General features: G+C 25.3%; 1 protein-coding gene across 1 annotated transcript in view; it reads right to left on the reverse strand.

Annotated features, from left to right (window-relative positions):
* Positions 1–10,560, reverse strand: part of LOC106686997 (homeobox protein unc-4) — a 137,885-nt gene that overhangs the window by 126,587 nt on the left and 738 nt on the right. The gene's annotated exons all lie outside the window — the stretch shown is intronic.

Here is a 10,560-nt window from a genome sequence, read left to right on the forward strand (position 1 = left end):
TGTAGATTAAATGAACATATGCATAACATGCAAAGTTTGTTACCAATTATTGTATTAAACTAAAGTTAAACATTCACACACACGTTGTTATTTCTTTGTTTACATAAATTGTAATTACTATTGTTTAAATAAATAATTTAAATTTTATCCATCATAATCTCACCACACACACAACACAACTTCATGCAAGCTATCAGAACAATTGTTGTGATAAATTGTAACAAATAAGTGATTGTGATAAAGAATTTTAATTTTTGGTTTAATGTGAAAATTGACTAATTAGAAATTATTGAATTGACCTGGACAGAATAGCCTGCATGAAGTTGTGTTTTTAAATTATTTAATTCAAAAATTGAATAAGATTGTCCCTGAGGATGGCCAAATTGGCCGAAACGTCGGACTTGTAAAGAAAATAAAAGGTTTTGAGACTATAATGGATAAAATTTAAATTATTTATTTAAACAACATTAATCAGTCTCAAGAAAGTATTTAAGATTATAAATGTAATTACTTTTCGTTATTTATTTATTTATAGCTATTTACAAATGTACATTAAGTAAATACTGTAAAAACTGTACTTAGTAAATTTTATTGCAGTTAAATTGGAGTGTTACAGGCGTGTAGAGAAACTACCCATTAGTAGCACTCTAAATTACTATTTTAAACATAAAAGTGAATATAATAGTAATTAATTTATCCAGTTTTAAGTTCAATTCTACATATTTGATTATACAATGTTTCTTTAGTAGTTCCATTAGTCATATATACTAACAAATCCCCTCTTTTTTCTGTTTCATAACTAGCAACGAGTAATCTTTCATCATAATATCATGAATTTTTTAATTTGTCCGTAATCCTGGAATTTGGCCTGTGATTTTGAGTTGTTATATTCGTTTTACTGTTGCGCCTCCAGAATAAACGAGAAATTCAAAATAATATGAGTATTATTGAAACAATTGGACCAACTAACTTCATGTGGGATGAAATATTTTTTTGAGGAGAAACAAAGTTGAAATCCGTTTTTTGCTCTTCAAGGAACCCATTTTTGTGATTTTTTTTTTAAATTATAAAAATAGCAATAACATCAACACTGCTCAACCAATCTCCACAAAACGTTGAAGTCGTTAAGGACTCTATAAACTACACGAAATGTCACAAATCATATCTGGAAATATTAAATAAAATGTTTGAAATGTGTTTCTATATTTGAAGCTACTATTTCTTCCTTCAAAGACCATAAAGTCTAAAACCTTGATTTAGGTTGGAAGGGCAAACATTGAGCAATCCAATAGTTATAATAACATAGGATTTGAATATAGTTCTGAGGATACGTATACTATAATTCAGAGAGCAGATGTTCAGCTGTCTAGCGGTGGTAGTAATGTGGAATTTTGATTATTTTACCTATAATTTCACATAACAGTTTCAAATACTCATCAATCTGTTATAACACTATAGATAAGAATTTAACTTTTAACTTAAATTACATTTTTAATATTTAAACGTACAGTTATCGCTTCAGGTATAAAAAAAAAAAAAATGTTTCTGTAAAATTTATATTTTTTGAGTAATGCGGAAATAATATATATTATTCTTCATAACTATCTTTTTACTGGTTCGATTTAAGAATTTTTTTTTTTAAATAATCTTACTCCTTATGTTGTCTCATATATAATATGCATAAAAATGTATACTTTTCGAGCTATGCGCCAAAATTTTAAATTTAATTCGTAAAATCGTTCTATTGCATATATAAAGAATTTCATTAGATTTAATGTTCGCAGGTTTCAGTGGTTTTGAAGATTATTGTAGAAAAATATTCAGATTATACCTGCTCAATTTATTATTGACTGGGTCATATATATTATGACAAAGGAAATAATACTATGCAATAAATTTACAAGCTATAATAAGGTTTCATCAGAAACAAATTCATTTTATTCCTTTGATATTTGCTCTTGAATTTTGAATCATATTCGGAGATTGTGATCCATTTATTACTGTTATTATCATCTTCAATAATAAACTTTTATGCCAGATCAAGGAGCATCTGGGCCAACCGATAATAGCTTCTGATTACTCAATGTACTTGAGATTAATTTATTTCAAATTCTATCATTATGATTTTAATTTTGGAAGAGGTGAGGAAAACAATTTACTGGTTTGGTGTATTTTGGAACCGGTTGTATCCTTCAAAAATTATACCCTATACACATGGTGTTATTAATTTAATTAATTTGCATGTCTGCTGTTCTTTTTTTCTTTTTATTTTATTTTTCTCTTTTAATAGTTGTTATAACGAAGTGAAGAATGCTTTTATGTGGAATCCAGTTTTGCGAGTTCATGTCTTTTTTCTTAAAATATTAATTAATTTTGGGAACTCTTTGGCTAAAAACCCTTAAAAACTGAAATTTCTCGAAGTAATTAATAAGGTAAAAAAAAAAATATGTTTTAATAGTATTAGATTTTAAAATTCATCGACATGATTCATATGAGTGGATACATAAGTATTTATACAATTTAAACTCAAGAAAGGAAATGATAATGTTGATACGAAAAGTTTCGGCACAACAGTCAATAAAGTAGGCGGTAAAAGGTAGACAAATAATTTTAAAATTTTACAAAACAATAAATTTTACTTTTTTAATAGAAATTTTAATTAAATATTTATAAAAAACAATAATGAACTATAATACTAAAATGAAAATAAATATTTCAGACAATTTTTAATTTGGGTTCTTACCATTAACCTTATTTCAATATTAGAGGCATGGGAAAGTGTTAAAGAATACAAAAAAGTTTATAATTGCACCTTCTTAAGAAAAAACAATTTCCGAAAGACAGAAACCATTTAATCTTCTTTTAACAGATGGCAACTGTAAGTCATTTGAGATTAAATGTAAGGCTTAGTACACTAAATTGAAATTTTTTTTTCGAATTGAAACTAAAAATTTTAATTTATAATTAAATTAATTTTTTAATTACTTAATTTACTTCTAAAATAAAAAGTTTTTATTTTCAGCATATAAAATGTTTAATTAAAGTGTATGAATGAAGGGTCAAATATTAATTAATATTTTTTTTCAAAACTAATCTACTAAAAACATAATGAATTTTTCTTAACCTTACTTTATAACTAATTTAAGATTAAATTATTTTCATGCTTTATCCCGTGGGAATATTTGTAGTTGGATTTTATTTTGTATTAATTCTGCATTTAAATTAACAAAACACTTTTTATTCTGTTAAAAGTCCAACAGTTTTGTTTTTATTATTCCTTCTGATCTATTTTATTTCTACAAACGTTTAATAATTTAGATATTGCTATTTTCATCGATTTCGAGATAGAACTACTTTCGAAAATTACGTTTTTAGAGTCAGTGCCTCCTGCAATTCTTATCTTTCCATTTGTGGTTGAAGAAATGATATTTACGAATGTAATATAACTCTTTAAATTATAATCATTGCATGTTGGCATTAAGCTGGAAATATATACTACAATACTTGATTTACTGTGGTCACAGATGTCCATTGTTAAGCATCAAATTTTCATATGGGTTATCAATATAATTAATGTGATGCTATTCCTTTAGCATATTGTCAACAAAAAATGTCTCCATTTCAAACGGATCTATTATAAAAGATACTCATTCCAATTTTCATGGCGCAAACTTAAATCTTTTGGTTTGGAAAAATATCTCGCTTAAAATTAAATTAAAAAATCGTAACTTATTTAACAATATTATCTCCTCTCTCTCTTTAGCAATATTCTTTACTAATTGATATTTCATTTTATACTTTTTATCATTATTTTATATAGTATATACTATTTATCAATATCTGCTAACAGGAAGAAGTTCAGTTATACATAGATAGTTTAGGGGATCAATGAAATAATTATTGAAGAAGTCACTGTGGAGTAAAATTAACATACTTTTGATGCGAGAGTATACATTTTTTTTCTGCTCACATTCACCTTTTTTTCATCGAAGGTGATGTAATAATAGTATTTCCGATCTGAACTTCCCTTTTTAAACAGTGGTGTAACCAGCGTAATGTAATTGTTTTTATTGGTATATTTTACCAGGATTTTAAGAAAGGTCCGTTGAATGACGTGTTGACTGATGACGCTATTTATTTACCAAGTATTTCGATTTCAAGGATTTTGGATGTATTAATTAACTGATGTATGGAATCAGTAGTTTTATTTCTTAGCGATTTACATAATAAAAAGTTCTGAACTGGATACTAATTTAGCACATAAGAATCATAGTTCTAATTTCTGAATTGTCTTTACAACAATGTTATTTAATTTAGACTTTAATGATGTGCTCTCTACTAAACTAATGTTATAAATATTTATAAGGAAATGAAAGTGTGGAAATAATCAACGGTGCATTGGTGCTGCATTGACGTATATCCATTAAATTTTCCATTTACTTCTATTTTTTTCACTTCAATAGAATATTTTGCAGTAGAGATAAGTTGGGACAGGACAACAAATAAAAAATTAATAGAATCTGACATCTGTTTAAAAAAAACAAAACAATTAATATCTAATATTAAAGCGATTGATTTGCTTTAAAACAGTCACAATATCTGTATTCGGAAAGTATTTGGGTACAATGCGTTAGGTGGATTACAATTCATACTATTTGAATTATTCTTTTAATTAATAAAATACTAGTTATTAATGTAACAATAATAAATAGTCATTTTTACATAATAAAAAGAACACTGGAACAAAATCCACTTTGTCTTTTTCTGGAAAAATTCATTAATTGTACACCGGAATCGTAAATTAGTTTTGTCATAAAATATAAATATAACATATTTAGGATCATGTTGCTTCTTGATTTATTGAGGTTTTCACTTTGTTCGCTACAAAACTCCAACCAAATTTGTTGTTTATTGTTAAATAATTAATAATTTTAATATTAACCTGTTACATATGCATATTAATAATCCATATATATAGCTTTTGATAGTGTTTTCAGACCCCTATGCATGTTCAACTTCATGCAACATGCTACTAATTATACTGTTACATTTTCTTTACTCATACATATTTTTTTAAGCTGGTTTAATAAAGTATCAGTTTGTGTGTTATATAGAATTAGTTTCGGCCTCTTTGTTTTGTATGATAAAATCATCTTCCGTTTTTCTGTTTGTTATAATTTTCTATAAAAAATTTTCCTACTCCATCCATTAGTATATCACATGTTTTAAGGTGTATGAATGTTTTCTAATTTCAAATAAGTATTGCGGATCAAACTTTGGATTGTCTTGAGATGCATTGAAGTTATTAGAATTTAAGTATATGGTGTGGGTTGACTAATGTTAAATTGCAACTACTATAGATTTTCATCTTCCAATGCTAACTTACAGGCAATTCTTGTTTGTGTGAGAAGAAACCCCATTATCCATAACCATTCCATACTGTATCCAACAATGGATTATGCTTTCTTCCACTTTATCTATCCCGCACTCTCTAGTCGCCCGTGTATCAGCCTCGCACTCACAACGGTGCCGCTGATGGGTCTTCTGTCACACTTTCTTTATCAACTTTGTTGATAATTCCTTGTGGACTCCTTTTCATTGTGCGAAGGTGTTCTCCTTTGTGAGTTAGATTAGACGTTAAAAGGATCTAATCCATCCCGATATGAACTGATCCAGTTCTTTATCCTCTTCGTTTCAAGTGGTTGTTGAAGTGCGTTTCACCTTCTATTTCGTTTAACGGAAGCAAAATTAGGAATCATAATAAATTTTATTGCAACTCTTAGTCTAAATGAACTAAATTTTATATATCCCATATAAAATACAATTTAGATATTGTCATATACTGCTCCATGAGTCAATACTATTTAACATGGAATGCGTTACTGTTTAACATATTTGTTTTTAATATGTAGACCAAATAATAAATATTCCAGTAACAGAAGACATTAGGTAATAAAGGTGTCAAACACACATGAATCAGAAAAAAATTGAATTTAATGATTTTTTTATTCCCATGTTAGCCTGAAAAACTCAATTTTTAATTTTTTAAAACTACCACAATTTAAGTATTAGAGAAATTAAACAATGTCGTATTGAAATAAGTATTTAATATATACTTCCAACTAAAAATTTCTATTTTGTTAAAATTTCGAATAGTTCCTTCACCCATTCATCACCTGGACTATATTTTAAAAATTAGTTAAATCACTTATTTATATTCTTACAGTAATATGATATTTATATAAATATTAGGTCTGCATTATTATTGATTTTAATAATATTTTATCTATAAAAATTAATTCTAAAGCATTAAAATCTTCAAGAAATGGTGATAAATTGTTAATAAACTATTTGTATATATCTACAAGTGGGTTATTGATAAAGATAGACTGTTTATGACAACAAGAAATTGTATTTTACATAACTAATAATTAGCCGTTTCAGGGAAAGTACAAATATTTATTTGTAGTTAAGTTTATTTATATCTATTAAGTAAGCAAGGTACAATTAAATTTGTGTCAATGTTTGTTCCTAGATTATTTTATAGAACTTAGTTATGTTATTTATTTATATTTTTATAATAATATTATATTCTTATAAATGCAAAATAATAGAAAATCCGCGTTGATATTGGTGGTATTGTAAAACATTGTAATTGACTACAAATTTATTCGTCTATAATTATCGAGGAATCTTCAGGCAAGGAAGGATATTGTAAATAATAAATATCTTTTATATTTTTAGTTAACAAAAACTGACATAAAATTAAATTTATACCTCTTAAGCATTAAATGTTTTTATTTTGTATATTTATTTAATTTTTTTCTCGATTGGTTGGCACGTTTTATCGTGCAACTATAGAGGAGATTTCATTAGACAGTTAATAATGGGTAAGGTGTTAGGCAAGTGTGTTTTATCAACACATCAGTAGGACCGTGTAGCTTCGTATAAGACATCAGTCATCATACTACACTTGGTTGTTTGTAATCTACTGTTACGGTGATGTTTTTATAATTACTTTGTTGAAATATTTATCAATATCCTTTTAACAGGAGTATATTAATATTGAATAAAAATATCAGATAGATATGGAAAAAGATGATCTTATTTTGAATTAATAACTATAACTTTAAAAATATCATTTATCATTTAATTTATTTATATTTGCTGTAAAAAAGGGGGGAATATTACGTATTTAATATTCTACTTAAAATATTTTGAGTTGGAAGTTTTAATTGAATAATAAAAAGATATTGGTTAAACCGTAAAGGTGCAAAAAGGACAGTAAATGTTTTGGCATTTATGAAATTACAAGAGACGGAAATAAAAAAAAAATTTTGACACCTGAAACAGGTCAATAAATATTTTTATTTGGTCATAAAAATCTATGTCGGTAGACCTGGCCTGTATACTTTTAATATTTAATTACTAGCTGCATCTGAAGCATGAATAGATGTTTTTTAGTTATTGATTTGGTTTGTTTTGATATTTTTCATTTAATGGGTTACCTAACTTCCCAATTTGGTATTGTTATATTTTAAGCACTAAATTTATTTTCATTTAAATTTTTATTTTATTTTAAGTTATAAATATGTTTTTTTTTCTGTTATTTTAAATTGAGTTGTGTAGGTATGTAATATTTTGAATAAACCTGTTTTCATTTAACTCAAGTCTCCATCGAATAAAAATCATGTCTAAGTATCGCATTAGAAAATAATTAATTATGATCATTGTTTAGTTATTATAAATAAAAAATTGAAAAAGAATATTTTTTTATTTTATTTTATGAATCCGTTATGATATTTTTAATAATTGTTGCATTTGATAAGCATATAATTACCATTCAAATATTAAATAAATATTGTTATATAAAAATATTTATAAAACTAATATTTCTTTCTAATTATTTAAAGTAAAATAAAACATGCCGTGAATGACCGTTTGTTCTTCATTTACTTTTAGTTATAATAAAATTTTAGTTTAATCATAGTTTTTATGTTTTCGTATAATATTCAAGTATATAGTATTTCCAAATGTAATATTAATTAATTTATTACAACATCTTATGGTGTTGAGTATTTTCAGTTATATATGTTTGTATACATTGCCACTTAGAAGCTTAAAAATGTTTTAAATGCGATTCATTAGCATTCGAATAACATTTCCATAAAATTAATATTTGATCATGAGATAGGAATATACATGCCCTTTGTAAAGTAATACATCTCACTAATACTATTTTAGGTATGAAAAACATGCTAAACAAGATATGTTTCTTCTCAAATTGTGAATCAATAAACAAATATTTAACGGCATCAATCAAAAATTAATTTTTTTATCTTTATCTAATTATGTTTAAAGTTATTACTAGCATTAGCTTTGATTAAGGTGACCGACAGCCGGGTTGGTTTATGAAACAATAAGATAAATAGAATTATTTAACCGATGTTATTAATACCAAATTATAACGGCTTCTTTAAGTTACGTAGCTTATCTACAAAAATTAATACTAGATATCTTTGGTAATTATACAACATATTAAAATGAATTGCCCTATAGTTATCACTTTATTTAAAGTATGTAATTTATGAAGCCAATGATTCTGTTAAAATTAAGATTGTTATTAATATTGAGTAATGTTATTGAATAAACAGTTCCAACTTTTCCACAATTTAACATTGTTTTGAATTTTAGCATCAATAAATGCGCTCACTGATTGGATAAAATATAATATAGAAATTCTTAATTTATATGTATAGATACATATTATAAAAGACTGTGAAATTATTATTTAAATCTATCAAACAAAATATAGATTGTTAGGTATGAATAATATATTAACTATTTCAACTAAAACCAATTATCTTCAATAGATATTGGAATTATTAAAAAATATAGGCTGTTAGTTAACTAATTATTTATGTGATAATTATTAGCAATCATTCATAAAAGTCATATAATCCTCTTCAACTGTTGAGTTATAAAAAAAATTAAATAATAAATCTTGTAAATATTTTTTATTCTTAGTAAATGAATTAAAGTCAATTGATATTTGTAGTGATGCAATAAAAATATGAAATAGTAAATTTGATTATTTTGAGTATTTTTGAAATAATAATAAAGTCATTAATTCTCTAGATAAATGATTTTGTAATAATCCGACTAGACATTATTAATAAAAGGTATAATTGATTCTAAAGTTAAGTACTTATTGATGATAAATAGGAAGTATTTACTGTTGAATGAATAATTTGTAAAGAGTATTAACAATAGAAAAAAATTATATCTGAAGCTGATAAAAATTCTGTTAAACTATTTCTATAAATAGATATGTAATTATTTGTATTATCTGGTTTAGCTATTTCTGTGATTGAAAAGTAATTAATCTGAACTATAATTAAAATAAATTAGGGACCATAGTCTATAAGTCTGCTCATATTTTCAATTTAAGAATTATTAATTCAATTAATTATTTGTAGAATATTGTTTTTCCTTTTCAATTATTAGTTTAATTAATTTATCAACATAAAGTGATGTAATTAAATTGAATTTGATAAAATTATGATGTTTTTAAATAGTATTCCTGCTTTTGATTGGTTATTTGATCACGTTATTGGACGAGAATAATATTCATTGCTAAATATGCTTTATTATACCTATAATAGTTTCAAATATTACACTTTAAGAAGTGTAATGATTTATATTTTAATATCATCGCCTGAAAAAATATTATAATCTTATAACAATGCCGCAAAACATGCCTTTGTTAATTCGATTTTTCGGTACACCGGTTTTTAAAATGATTCCTAATTCACCATACTATCCATTAGGTACTGACATGATTGACTCAACAATCTTATTCGGCAGACTACTAAATAAATAATGACTAAAAACAAACATAATTATCAATTAGTTATGCCTGGTTCCTGTCGCAATCATTCACGCCAGAATTAAAGTGTAGTTTGTGGTTTTGTTCAATGCGGCGGCCGACTGCGTTTAAATCAGGTTTAACGCGGCCCAACTGGGCCCATTAAACGGCAGGGAATAAAATTGTCATCCCACCTCCGATATTATATTTTGTATCACTCATCTCCAGTTATCAGTTTTTTTTTAGCACAATAATATACCAATTACAGGTGTTTATGGTGAATAAACAACTACACAACTTTAGGGGCTATGCCGGTTTCAATTAATATTATTCTTAGAATGGTTCAAAAATTCTTTTTTATAACTAAAACACTTATCATAATTAAATTTATGTATTTATCCTATTCCATACTGAATAAACACATTGCATTGAAAAGTTTGTCTTTTTAAATTTTATTTTATTTTATATTTGTATATTAACTTGATATAACACTGATTTTAAATCAAGTATATTTATTAAATATATATGTAATGTCATTTAAATGTATTGAAAACTGTTTAATTTTTGATTTAATGAAAAACATAAATTTTATTTATTTTTTATAGCGGAATTTTACATTTGTTTGGTTTATTTATTATATTTAAAATGAGTACTATAGGACCGGTCTCAGACTTTAATGTAAACTTTAGGAA

Source organism: Halyomorpha halys, unplaced genomic scaffold, assembly GCF_000696795.3.
Source record: "Halyomorpha halys isolate HHAL.00 unplaced genomic scaffold, Hhal_1.1 Scaffold37.1, whole genome shotgun sequence".
In the NCBI taxonomy this organism is placed as follows: domain Eukaryota; kingdom Metazoa; phylum Arthropoda; class Insecta; order Hemiptera; family Pentatomidae; genus Halyomorpha; species Halyomorpha halys.